General features: G+C 29.9%; 1 protein-coding gene across 1 annotated transcript in view; it reads right to left on the bottom strand.

Moving 5' to 3' along the window:
• The window catches only part of LOC115879930 (heparan sulfate glucosamine 3-O-sulfotransferase 1), a 195704-nt gene that overhangs the window by 65208 nt on the left and 115375 nt on the right, over positions 1–15121 (bottom strand). Inside the window, exon 2 of the mRNA XM_030896994.1 lies at positions 1943–2014. The gene's annotated coding sequence lies outside the window, so the exon portion shown is untranslated. The remainder of the gene's footprint in view (positions 1–1942; positions 2015–15121) is intronic.

Consider the following 15121-nt stretch of genomic DNA (forward strand, 5'->3'; position numbering starts at 1 on the left):
TTTCTACGATTAAAATAAAGGTAAATTTGATTAAGGTTTATTATACTTAAACCTTACTGTTTTTGAAATATTTTCAATTTTGTGAAATTGCAGTAAAAATTTTAAGGCTTCATTTCTCGAAGGGTATCAAAGTTTTTAATACTAAATATTTACTGAAGTTTATTTATTGATCAGTTATTTTGTTGCAATAATAAAAATAATACTACCTTATACAGAGTGCCTAAAAATTTATTTTAAATAATTATTAGCTTCAAACGGCAATAACTTGTTTAATTTAAACGGAACACCTTGTATATTTTACGAGAATCAGATGCACAATTTAATTGTCTATCAAATTATATTATACCATTTTTTACCTATCTCTTTAAGTTTCCATAGAAAATGCATTTTCTTGTAATTTAGAACTTATTTATCAATATACCCATGGAATATTGACATTTTAGATTATTTTTAAAGATGTACCAAATTTTTAAAGAGTACAGATACTAAAATTGTCGATATAATTTGTTTATTTTATTAAAAAATAAAAAAAAAATGTTTAAATATTTGTTAAAGGGGACCAATTAATATGATTCCAGTATTCAAACTACATTAACTGACTGTTTGCGTTGATTAATAATAATTGCTCCAAATACTAAAAAACTGAATTTTGTATGGGTATTAGACAGTGTGATAAAAAAGAAACACCTTAAAAATGATATTTAATTTTTAATAAATACTTATTTATAACAACAGACTTTAATTTTGATAACTTATTATTATATTGATTTCTGACTCAAATCCACATTTATTTAGAATAATTTATTAACGAACACAATTAAGTATGTAATTAATTAGTATATGGGCGGAAATAATGGTGTTATATTTAATTAATGGTATACTCTTTTATAAAGATTTAAATAGTTTTCTTTTTTCATACAAATGGGCTAGTAATATTATCGTTTTGCTAAAAACGATAATATTACTAGTCTGTACATTTTGTACATTTGTTGCTTTAAAAACAATCTAAAATGTCAATATTCCATGGGTATATTGATAAATAGGGTCTAAATTATAAGAAAATGCATTTCCTACGAAAACTTGAAGGGATAGGTAAAAAATGGTATAATACAATTTTCTAGACAATTAAATTGTGCATCTGATTCTCCTAAAATATACAGGGCGTTCCATTTAAATTAAAGAAGTTATTGGCGTTTAAAGCTAGAAATTATTTAAAGTAAATTTTTAGACACTCTGTATAAGGTAGTATTATTTTTATTATTGCAACACAATAACTGATCAATAAATAAACTTCATTAAATATTTAGTATTAAAAACTTTGATACCCTTGGAGAAATGAAGCCTTGAAATTTTTACTGCAATTTCCCATAATTGAAAATATTTCAAAAACGGTAAGGTTTAAGTATAATAAACCTTAATCAAATTTACCTTTATTTTAATCGTAGAAACTAAAAATGTAATAATATACAGGATGTTCAATTTAAAAAAATACAACTTTGATATTTTTTACTTATTTGGGACACTCTGTATCTTGTCAAATTATTTTTAAATTGTACCTCTAATAGTCCTTCATCGAACCCAAAACTTGAAATTTGTAAAAATATAATCGTTTAGCTACAATACTCCGTGTCGTATGTGGTGAACAACCCTGTATAAGTTTCAGAAAAATACAATTATTTCATTTTACACATTTGTCACTGATGTATTAAAAAAGGGTTTTGTCTATATAAAATATTATATCGGGTTGATTTGCATTTTTGTAAAAAATTGTTACAAATTAATGTGTCAACGCCAATAAAATATATATTTAATATTGAAGTTTGCGTATAGAATTTAAAGAAGAATTATAGTACATTCTGTAGAGAAATTAAAATTTTAAGCATAATTATCTTTTTTATGATCTACCGATTCTTCTAAAAAATTATAATTCTGTTATTCTTACCATACGTCCTTAAAATCTTGTTTTTGTGTATTTCCAAATATTTACTTCAGAAAACTGTTGTCTGGATGCTTCCTGTAACAAAAATAATGTGTTATTTTAATGTATTAAAGAAATATTTTCTTTATATAGAAAAGAAGAATAATGTCAAACCAAGTAAAAATAAAGTGTAAAACCACATGAAGCTCTGAACTTTAAGTTGCAATTACAAATTACAAGCACGTACAAAAATATCGCTTGATATAACGACTACCAGGATAAAAGGAAACACATACTTAAGCGCCTCTATTCAACCTTCCATCCGTTTGTAACCTATATGAGAAATTCTAGCGCGCTCTAGGCAAAAAGCATTGTTGCCATTGTTACTTTCTAAAAAAATATAAATTTGAATATGAAATATTCATTTTACCAAAAACTTTTATTCATTTTAAAATTATTGTATAAAAGCATGTACTTATTATCAGGTTAACCAGAAATCTAATTTAATCTAAAACAATTATTTTTCAGTAGTAATATTCATTATATAACAACATACTGAAATGAAGATTGCTGGTCATGTCATTATGTACCGGGTGGACATTTCTGGCTTTGGGTGCCGATTTTCGTATATACAAAGAGTACGGTCAACACGCTTACTAAAATAAGATGTGTTGAATAAAGAAAGAAGAGCAATTTTTACAAGTATATTCCCAAGCGCATGAAATCTAGCATCGGATTAAGTGATTACACAGGGTGTTTCAAAAAACATGTGCCATCGATTCGAATGAAATTTTGAGGGTAAAAGTTACTATAAATGCTACATATTTTAATGCCAAAAAAGTATCGATAAATTTATCACGGACGTGCATATGGGTTATCACTCGAATGTTTTTCAAAATAAAACATGTACGGCACTGACTTTTTTCTTTTGATACTAGAATTGTGTAGGCCGTATAATGCCAATTAAATGTTATATCTCAATATTTTGTCGAATTCGGCCTCTTTGATGAGATAAGCGCAATTTTATTGATAACAATTATTAATAAAATTAAAATAAAAATAGAATTAATAAATTATATATTTTAACTAATATATTATTAAATATTATTACTACTAGTTATTATTACTATTAGTCCAACCTATAGCAATTTCAAATAAAAAAATAATGGTATTTAATATGATTACAAAAAACCTAATTTTAAAAGTTTTAACATCCTGTAACTCTAAAACTATGCATTTCCATACCCATGTTTACAGGAACTTTTTTTCATATTTTTTAATGAGGAATCAATGAGTGCTCAAACTCTCGCAAGTTAATGATATTAATTTTCTTGAAGGATGCTATTAGACTTGGATCCAGGCAAATTAATAAAATTACGTTAATCTCATCAATTAGGCCAAAATCGACAAAATATCAAGAGACAACTTTTAATCGGCATTAATCTGTTTACACTATTCCGCTAACAAGAGAAAAAAGTCAGTGGCGTACATGCTTTTTTTAGAAAAATATTTCAGTAATAACCCATATGCACGTCCCTGGTGAATATGTCTTTTTTTAGCTTTAAAATATGTCGCATTTATAGTAACTTTTACCCTCAAAATTTCATTCGAAACGCTAAAAGCACTTGAAAAAAAATTATAATAAATCGAAAAAATATTAAGATTTTAACACCCTGTAGCTAGGAAATAAAGCAGAATCGGACCTATGTTGATATGAAAGAGTAATCTTATTTTCACGTGAGGAATCTCCCCACGAGAGATGGCACATGTTTTTTGAAACACCCTGTATAATAACTACTTCGCATTTTCCTCTCTTCGACTTACTGGATCGCCATAGCGATTCACTTCTACACATGCATACCAACTCAAGGCTTCGTTTGCCGATAGGGTATGTAAAATTATATCAGGAATGTCATAATCATTTTTACGCCAACTTGATGCCGTTTTTTTCACCATATTATAGCATACGAGAAGTAAACCTTTCGTTATAATTAAGTAATTATGTTTTTATACTTGTATTTTCCTATTAATAAACCTTGTCAAAAATAATTAGAATTTTAAGTTACAGATGTAAATTTTATATTGTTTCCTTAGTTGTTCCAGTAGCGTATGTTTATATTTATAATTATGTAATTACATTAATTTATTTATTAGAAACATATTGATTACAAAATTAATTATTCAGTTCAATTTTTTTCAAAGGTAAGAACTTTTCTATATCCTACACTGGTTTACTAGAGAGGTTTAGTTTTAATAATAAATTATATTATCTCCGAAACGAAGCATTTTAGGGTATAATTTATAGGAACATTTTACTTATTTTTATCTACAGAAAATGCTGTCGAAGTTTCCTGAATACAATTATTACCACCCTGTATAAAACCGTGGTAACGTTCAGTTAAAAATCAAGACCAGACAGATTTTACTCAAGCCAAATTGAACTACACAAACTTTTCTGTTTAAACGATTTCTGTTTACACTTTACGATTTATTGGTACAGTTTGGCTTGCACCAGCCAATTTGCGCAAATCATCTGACCGTCTAAAACGCCCATTTACAAATACAACTTAGCGAAAAAATCTGATTGATATTTTTTTGTTTTCAGTTATAAAATATTGACCCTTTAACCCAGTTTCAATATCTCTTACGAAAACATTTGCCGTTTCATTTCATCCAGCCTGGTTCGTCCTCATCTTTCAACGGTGTATATGTGAATTTGCATGCAGCGTGTCAGGCTAGCGTCGCCGTCGTGACGGCAGCGTCGTCGGCGTCGTCAGCTTCCGACGTCGCGCGTCGTCGTCGTCGACGACTGTAGCCTTCATCAAGGTCAAACGAACAAACCTGACCTCGGCCTGGGCACCGCCAGAGCCGCCGCGTGGCTCTTCGATTACAGCGGCAGCTTTGAAGAGCTTTTGCCGAGAGCCTTTCAGCCGAGGAAATGTCAAGTGATTTTTGATGGAGTATATAAAGTACCCTATACGTAGTAGGAGCCAAAAAGGTGAGAGTAAGACCTTTTGTAGTAAAATTTACATTGAGCTTTATACGTGCTGGAAAAATTAGCGTAAAAACTCGTGGCGACATGACAGGGTCAAATTTTCATCTTTAAAGTTGAGTTCAAATACACTGTGTCAATTTTAACTTCTCATCCTTAATATCTTTCTTGTAGTTAAAAGTCAATTTTATTTATATGGGGGACACTTGACAAATGAATATTTTTAGTCTTTTTCTTTCATCCACATAAGAGGGGTAGATGTCATCCTTACAATCTTAAATAGAAATGGGGGTCAAGTGGCACATCGTTTTAAAGGGCGTTTAATTCTCTTTTCAGTGTTGCTTTTTGTCCAGAGGTTTCCCAATTATCGCGTTTCAAAGTTACAGAATCAATTAAATTGCCTGCATTGAGATTTTGGTTTTTAGGTTAGTGTTTACATAAAATTTTTTGCAATGGATCTCCTTGTAGTACAAATGATTAGAAGATTGGGTTAGACCACTTACGTCCAATCTTATAAGCTGTTTAAATGTCGTCCATTTTCTTGTAAACAATAATAAAGTCTGTTCTGAAACTCCTTCCTAACATTTCGGAAAACTTTACCAGGAATTGACCGACATTCTGCTGTAATTCGCTTTTTAAGATCATCAATATCAGTCGGTTGTGTTTTATAAACAATGGATTTAAGATGTCCCCAAAGAAAAAAGTCTAAGGGTGTTAAATCCGGTGATATTGGAGGCCATTCAACTGGTCCCCTTCTGCCAATCTATGTACCCGGAAATCTCTCGTTTAACCACTGTCGGATGTTCTAATCATTTGTACTACAAGGAGATAATTGCAATAATTTTTGTGTAAAAACAAGTTTTAAATCCAAAATCTCAATGCAGGCATGGTTAATTGTTTCTGCAACTTTGAAACGCGATTATTCGGAAATTTCTGGACAAAAAGCAACAAGGTAGGAAAGTACTACTGAAAAGAGAATTAAACGCTCTTTAAAACGATGTGCCACTTGACCCCCATTCCCATTTAAGATTGTAAGTGTGACATCTACCTCTCATGGAGGTGCAGAGAAAGAGTAAAAATGTTAATTTAAAGTGTCCCCATTACAAATAAAATTGACGTGTCCTTCCGATTTTTTATATTTTTAACTGCAAGAAAGATATTAAGGCTGGGAAGTTTTAAAATTGACACAGTGTATATCTAAAGGAAAGAACTTAAACTAATATCGATCTCATATCCTAAGTATTTATATATCGGGTGATTCTCAAAAGTGGCTCAACTTTACAACTTTTTTAATTTTTCAGATAAAAAACGAGATTTGTTATATATTATATATTCTATATACAATATATATATATATACTATATTCATGTATATCAAGATTAATTGACGTATTCAATTGTTTTCGGTTGCATCCTGTTTTACCGGAAATGACTACAAATTTAGATTTTTAAATAGCATCCCCGATTTTTTTTAACTTTTATTCGATAGAAAATAACAATCTGAATAGAATGACATATCATATTTTTGACATTTTTGTATATGGTTTATTTGAAATTGTAATATTGCAGTTCATAACGACAATTTGACTCAAAATACCAAGAATATGGTACCAAATTAAACGCAATTCTCACTATAACGTACCGCCACCGCTCGACGGCGACGTGACGGTGGCACGGTTGTCAATGAGTATTTTTTTGAAAACATTTAAAGATACGTTTCTAAAAGTTTTTTAACCAAGAAAATGTCAAGAGATATCTGATGAACTATCCTAAATACAGTATAAATAAAAGAACTCAAAAAGATGAATGTAAGACGTTTAGTCGTAAAATTTACAATGAGCGTTGTACAGGGTGAGTCTTAAATAAGTGCAAATATTTTCAGTACTGGTAGATCTCGATAAAAGAAGCATATTTTCTCTTTGCCGTTTTTCAAATACATCCCAAAATATTAAAATATCAAAAAAAATTAATTGCTAACATTTTGAGAACCACTTGATCTTTTCTGGATTTTCTTTCCTGTAAATGTAATCTACTACCTATGCCAATTAGATGCATATGAAAGAATCAGAATTAATAAATGTAAAGATAGTATGAACAGAGACAACGGTCCAATTCCTTCAAGTTCTTTGTTCCTACTACTCTAGTGGCGGAAATCAAACTGTTACGCTCGGTGGGCTTTGACTCGGTTGGCTAGATCTTGCCACGCCCACTCGGTGCTCACTGAGCGAGTATATAAACGCTAAAATTGTAGATTGTAGGTTAATTTTTTAATCATCTACTGATGATGCTAACATCGTTAGCGAAACGCGCGTCCAGTGTAAAAGTATAAGTGTTTTGGTGTATTGTGGAAATTTAGTGTTTTAGTTTGCTGTGTAACACCAAAGGTTCCAACCCCCAACTGTAACCCTGCATATGCCGAAAAAATTTGTATATAATATAACATTGTTCAAACTGGTGGCAACAATGGCTGGTGCAATTTAAATCTAAAAATAAATTCTTCTTTGCTAGGTTCAAATATACCAAAATTAAAAAATTCTGCAATATATAATTTTAGTTGAATTTTGATAAGAATACAATATATTATGGGCATTGTCATATATAGGACAATCATAACAACTATTTTTAATTGGAATTCAAATCAACTACATTGAAACCTTTTCTTACTAGCTTTTATTGATTATATAGTGCTTTTTTAGGTCTATTACTATTCAATGCATATTTTCCTAAAACTCAGCATGCCCCAGATACTAAAAAACACTATAATATATACCATGAATTATATTTTTTACAAATTTTTACAAAAAAAATATGTAAAAAAACTGCAAGTTCTGTAATTGGTTTTTATGCCAATAAAGTAAAAAATGCTTAACTGAATTGAAAACCTATATAAAATTTAGTACTTAAAACAAAGAGCCATGAAAAACGTTTAAATTCTAGACGATAGCTTAGCTGTTCTTTAACATCGACTGTCCTTTTATAGGTATTTAAAGTGTGCAATGCAATATTCATCAAACTTGTTTTAATGGGGCGTATAAACTACACTATTCGTGCTAGAGATAATAAGATAAATTCAGCAACGTAGCGTGGCGTCAATACAAGGGGATGTAATAAGTAACTGCAATTAATATTTTATCAACACAATAAAGTTTTTTTTTCTTTTTTTTATTGAAGTCTTTAATTTTGAAATTACAAAAGTAAAATATACAAAAAGTATAAGGTTAACAGGTTAAAAATACAATCAAACCAATTTAAAAAAGAACTAAATTTAGGTAAAAAATAAAGCTGTGCATATATCTGATGGCTAAAATAGTAGACAAGGCCAACAAAAAAATTTATTAAGTGCAAAAATCACTAGCCAGTATTCACTTTTGTAAACATTTTCACTAAAATGACGAATACACAATTTTAATTTAGTATTAATATATTAAAAAAACTTTGGAGGTCCTTCTTCAATAGTTTTCAATTTTTCTGAATATATCATAGAACTTAAGGATGATTACAAGACTATTTCTATTTCACAGCCGCACTCAGAATCGGTCACGCGGGACGATATTTTTATTTTATACAGCGAGGTGTTTCGGAAACCGTATCACCCACCAACTAAAACAGCAAACAGGAGACGTAATCGCGACCGGAAAGTTTGCTGACCCCGGCTCGCGTTCGGCGGCTTTCAAGATGTAATGAAGACAGTCGCATCATGGCGCTGTCCAGATATTTTTATTTTTAGCGTTTTTACGCAGTCAACCAATACAAACATTAAATAATGGAAATTAAATTTAATTTTTGAATACATTTACTGAGAATTTTACTTTATTATAGAAAATCACAGTGACTTTTTTAAATAAAGAGGTATTACAATATTTTGAAGGGATGCGACGTATCACCCGCATCAATGGAAGCTTTGCCGCTGGATAAAATCGAAACTTACTGGTTTTTAGTTGTAAACTTACTGTATTATCGTTTCTTCGATGATTCATAACGTAATGGAGTATACAATTTAAAATATGTTATAAGACTATTAATTTTAAATTTAAACATGTTGGTCTACATATGTTCAATACACTTGCCAAAGGTGAACAATTTTGGAAATAAATTAACAGTGCACAGTAACAATGCAAAACCAGGTAAATTCCAACATACTTTAGGTTGTCAATCTATGATTTTGTGAATGTCAGATTTTTTATACGTTAGGCTTTTGCCTAATTAGCACAAATTTTAAATTACAAAAATGAATTTTGGAGACACTAATCGTAGATGTCATAACGCAGTAGTGTATATAGAACAAGAAATAATATTTGACAATGATAAAATTATAGGTTGACAACTTAAGGTATGTTGACATTTGACTAGTTTTGCATTATTACCTGTTCAGTTTTAATATAAAAATAGATGCAGTTTTTCTTAAATTACTGAAAATCGGCTAGTTCAAAAGTGTTTAATTGTTCAAATTGACATCGTTTAAATTGGCATTTGTATTTGCCACAAGCAAGCTTTTAAAAATATATTTACAATTTTGCTGTAAAATCAACAGGGGAGCCAATATTTGGACATGTTCCCAACGACGATGTACTACCCGGTATAATTATTCTGTACTAAAATGTCTAAAACTTCAATGAATCCTTCATATCAATTTGTGTAACAAGTATTTTAATGCACTCAGTACAGAAAAATTCGTGATAAAAAAAGACACATAAGACTAGAATGACGAGATAATTGCGATAATCCCAAGATAGAAAGCTTTTTAATCAGTTGTTATACATGAACCTGTAATTGCGAAGAAAACTAATTTAAACGAACTACTTTTATCAGACACACACGCTATAGTAGTAGTAAACTGAATGCATTATATAAACAAAAAATAGATTAAGGGAAAGTCTGAAAATTCAATTTAACAACTAATTTTAGCAATATTCAATTTCAGTCTCAAAGCACACGATAGCAATGCAAATTAGCGATGATTATTTCGAATTGAAATTTACAGCCAACTCACGTGTTTGTACAGCATGATCGAAAAAAAAACGGCGTCAGCGATAGCTATGAAATAAATATCGCTCTCATTTTATATGTAAAATTAAATGGGAAATGTCATCGATCGTCATTTCAAAGCCAACTAGACGCCGTTTTGTTTTGATAAAACAGTATTATTAATAGACATTGTATAGATATTAATAATTTAAAATTAATTTAATAAGTTTCAAATTACAAGCAATTAGATGCATATGAGAGCGTCAAAATTAATAAATGTAAAGATAGTATGAACAGAGACAATGGTCCAATTCTTTTCAATTTTCTCTAGTTTCGGTAATTAATTGTTACGCTAGGATTGGCTTTAAGCCGCTTGGTTAAGTTTGCCAAGCCTACTCGGTGTATATAGATTATTAGTAGGCGCAGTTAGATATTAGTTTAGTTTTAATAATTCGCTGATGTTAGCAAAACGCGAATCCAGTGCAAAAGTAAAGTGTTTTGGTGTATTGTGTTGAGTTAGTGTTGTATTTTGCAGTTAAAACACCATAGGTTCCAACCCTCAACTGTAATATTATTAATACAAATGCATTTAAAACTGTTATAAAATCTATTTAAAATCATGTTTTAACACATATTATTTTAATGTGGTAGATAGAAAAAATGTTTAGTTGTTAGAGGCCAAGGAAATAGACTCAAAAATTTATTCCTGTCAACACCCGTCTAGAGTTTAATAGACTATATGTCTGTAAGTTTTCAAAGTATTTCCCAAAACTATTTGATATAATATATATACAATAATATTGCCGTATGTTATGTTAGAGGTAATCATAAGATATTTAGAACTAAAAAATAAAATAATGGGTATCATGCGTTATAAAATTATGTAATAATTTATATTATTATTTATTAATACCTATACATACTGTCATACATATGCACATAGGTTTGGTCACTTCATCGGTGTGGTCTGTATTTTAATGCATGGGACAGACATAATTATAAATAACCGGTTGACAGACAAAGAGACAAAATATAAAGCGGCATACAGTGTTGCTGGTTTTTAAGTTTGTAGATAAATGTGTGTAAAAAAATAAACTATTTTAAAAACATCATGTATTCTAATAAAATAAAGATAATATATCTCAGCTAAATATATTCTATTGCAGCTGTAGTAAAATGAGTAACTAACTGTGAAAAATAAAGTTGCAACCCTAAATGCAACATTTTTCATGGACGCCTACTTGAGCGGCTTGAAATTTTGATGCAAAATCCGGCAAAACCGCATAAAAGAAATGTATTAACCCAAAAACAATTGAATACGTCAATCAATCCTAATTTATGTCATATACTAACATACCAAATCTCCTTTTTTTAACTGAAAAAATAAAAAAGTTTTAGGAGTGAGCCACCTTTGAGACGCACCCGGTATATGTGATATTATAACACTTAAACGAACTTAGCTTTGGTTAACTGACTCTTTAAAGAAGAAATAACTTTAAAAAGTTCTTTGAGTAGCATTCATGTTATGTGTAAAATGTAAAAAAATGAAAGGAGAAATTTGTTAACAAATCGTACTAATATAACGCCTACTGACCGTTTCTTTGAAAAATAAAACCGTTTATAAATGTTTGATTTAATAATCAGACAGTCAGGTCTATTTTTTATATATAACAATATACATTTTTATTCAAAATATTTAAAAGGATACGCATGTAGTTTCCTTTTAATTAAATTGTAAGAGAAAATGCAAAAATGACATAATGGAAATAATTATAGCTTACTACAATTGCGTTTCAACATTCCATTAACGTAATATGTTGCAACGAAGTAAGACCCTTAATTAATTAACTTCTGTTTAGCAGACTTATTTTTCCTTTTAAACAGCCATAAACCTTTTAAATAAAATAAATTTCGGGAAAAAAATGCCACCCTTTTAATTCGAAACAAGTTATGTTACTTAGTAATTAGTTTATTTTGCGCTGGAGGATGCTTTTTTATATTTTTTAAGCTGAAAAAGGAGCTAAAATGTTAAATTAAATTATCATAATTTGGTTTTCAAATTTATCATTGAGAGAGTTTGGCTCAAAATTTTATTTGAGAAATACATAATGTTATATTATTTCATTATTATTTTTCGATAAATAAATATAAGCTTCTCTTAAATTAATATAATATTATTGACTGCCTGGAATATCAATTAATGTAGTAAATTCAAGATTATATTTTATCGATAATTATTTTTTTTAAATACAAACATAGTATGTACAGTTCACACCAAATAAACTATTAGTCAAGTGGTTAAGCTTGACAAGCACAGCATTGCCCACTTTTATATATTTTCTTTTAATCAATATATTTTAGGAAACAAAAATAAAATATTTATAAATATATAAACAGTTATTATTTACATCAACAAATATCATCTTCTTAACAGCATTTAGGGGCATAATTTAATAAGTTTTTTACGGCTATTAAGCTATCTTGTACCCACTTCGCATCAAAAGAGGTACTAAAAAGAACTATGTTTAACCGCAAGGTCTGATAGTACACATTTTCAAGCTCAAAGTATTACAACACTATTTCTTTAAACCAAAAACTCTAGTAATACAAAACTAAAGTGTCAAAACAAATGACAATGTCAGGAAATAAATAAATAAGTGCGGCAACTTAACATTTTTACAGCAGAGCTACCACCTGAGTGCCCAGCGCAAAATTTAAATTCCAGTTAACCAGCACGGCGCCGAATATGTCGGAAACATGGTTGGAAACAATGAATTTAAAAATTGCGCCCTCGATTACGTAACTAAATGTTTAATAATTGATATGAAATATATATATATACAAATATTATTTATTATTTCTATTATTACATTTGTATGCCTTTCGTACATACGGAAGGTGTATTGTGCTGAATTAGTGTCTTATTTTACCCTAGTTTTAACCTTATTAGAACATTCTAATTAGGCTAAAACTAGAGTAAAATAACACACTAACTTAACACAATACATCAAAACACTTTACTTTTGCAATGCACGCGCGTTTCCCTAACCATGTATCATGGTAGCATCATCAGCAGATGATTAAAACTCAACTAATATCTACAAATTGAGTGTTTATATAGACGCTCTGCTGGCACCGATCCGGCGTGACAAAACTAGCCAAGCGAGTCTAAACTAATTGAGCGTAACAATTAATTATCGAGATTAGAGCAACAGGAACAGGGCACTGGAAGGAATTGCAACATTATCTCTGTTTTATATCATACATCTTTAAAGTATAAAGTAAAGTAAAGATTTCAGTTAACTTCTCCTTTTTGCTTCCAGGGCTAATCTGGACGGGGCCTACTTTGTTTACGCGGAATCCGAACTGCGGTCCTCGGCAATATCATGGTCAGTGGCCTACAGACTTAGGAAGTGTCTAAATGAACTCTTACTTACGAGATCTCCGATCTCATCCGGCCTCGAACCGGCGTGAATGAGCAGTGTGTATCAATAGATTTTACACTTTTCCCTCGGACAACAGCACGATACAGAGTTTCGAACCGGTGCGGTCACCCGTCCATCCATCAGTATTGCCTTACGTCGCTTAAGTTCGGTGTTCTAATGGAAACCGTTGTTTCAACGTAGCCGTGGCCTATATATACTATATTTACATTTATTAATTTTGATTCTCTCATATGCATCTAATTGCCCTTAATTTGAGACATGTTTAATTAATTTTAAATTATTAATATCTATACAATAATCGTTATCAGCAATATGTTGAGCGATGCCAAGATTGATCTGCTCTACCATATCTTATCTGAGCTATACATTCTTTAAATCTAGGTAAAACTTTAAATCTATCCTTCAGAGTTCTAATAACATTTATTTTTCGTTGAAAGATTATATATTTATACAAATATAATATAATGTTTTAATGAAAAATATATATTTATACAAATTTATATGTTTATGCTATTTTTACAAAAAATAAATAAAAAATCAGTTATAAAACAAAATTAAAAACCCAGAATACAAGGCTACTTAATAGAGTCGATAATGAATAGTGTAAAAATATCATAATTTCCATAACCGAGCGTGATATATTTATTATTATTTTGTCAAAATCATTTAACCTTTTTCCTTGCCAAAAAAAGAGAACCCCGAAATACCGTTTAGCGTTAAAAATAACATTATTTATTCATTCGAACCGGCCGATTTTTGTTGATAACCGTATACATAACCGAATATGATTAAATAAAGTTTTGCTATGGCGTGTTGCATGATATTGCAGATATTATTTACCCTATTTCGCAACGTTTGAAAAGCCCGATCGCCTATAGTTAAATCGTCGATCGAAAATACGATTTTCCCAGATTAAAACTAAAGGCTAGTCACGTCAAGTTACTTCGCATTATTGGCTGTTGCTATAAAATCGAGTTTGTAGTAGGTACAGACAAAATAGCACAAACAACTAAACTGGATTATATAAGTTACAAATAATAATAGTGTAGAAGTTTTACACAACACCTTGTATAAAATTCTGCTAGTGCTATACAATTTATTAAGTTGCTGGTATTCTAATCCTTAGAGAGTTCAAAGACCCTACTTTGAAACTTAACCGCGTCACATCAGAGACAAATTTTTCAACGGAGCGCTGGCATAATCAACAAATTTTGCTAATCTCTTAATCTGTATATAGTTATCCTTTTATATTTTTTATTGCCATATTATGTTTTAAGATTACAATTTCTTTTTGCTACAAATTACTATATTTTGAATAATATACAGGGTGGTCCAATCTTTATTCCGAAAAGTTCGGCAGTATATTCTGCAGATAAAAATAAGTAAAAAAGTTCGTATAAATGTAAAAATCGTATATTCGTAAAAAAGTTCGCATATATGTCCTAAAATGCTTACTTTCCGAGATACAGGGTGTAGAAGTTTCATTTTTATTTCTATTTTTTCCAAATAATTTCTGAAGTAACGTCAATATTTGCATGAAAATTGGTGTCTGGGAGTTTTTTGACATGAGAAATTTGATTTTGATGTCAATATGACTCCTACTTGTAAAGAGCGCCACCTACATATTTTTTAACAGGTTTGAAGACTAATAACTTGTCGTCCGTACCTGTATAAAAGTACTGAGTAAAAATATACATTTATGACGTTTTTTACGTAAAAAAGGTCTCTTGGTAAAAATCGCGACTAGTAATGGTTCTCAAGATATTTGGAATCAAAATTATCAATACCTGTCATCATTGAC

Source organism: Sitophilus oryzae, unplaced genomic scaffold, assembly GCF_002938485.1.
Source record: "Sitophilus oryzae breed Bouriz unplaced genomic scaffold, Soryzae_2.0 scaffold_1067_pilon_pilon, whole genome shotgun sequence".
Classification (NCBI taxonomy): Eukaryota; Metazoa; Arthropoda; class Insecta; order Coleoptera; family Curculionidae; genus Sitophilus; species Sitophilus oryzae.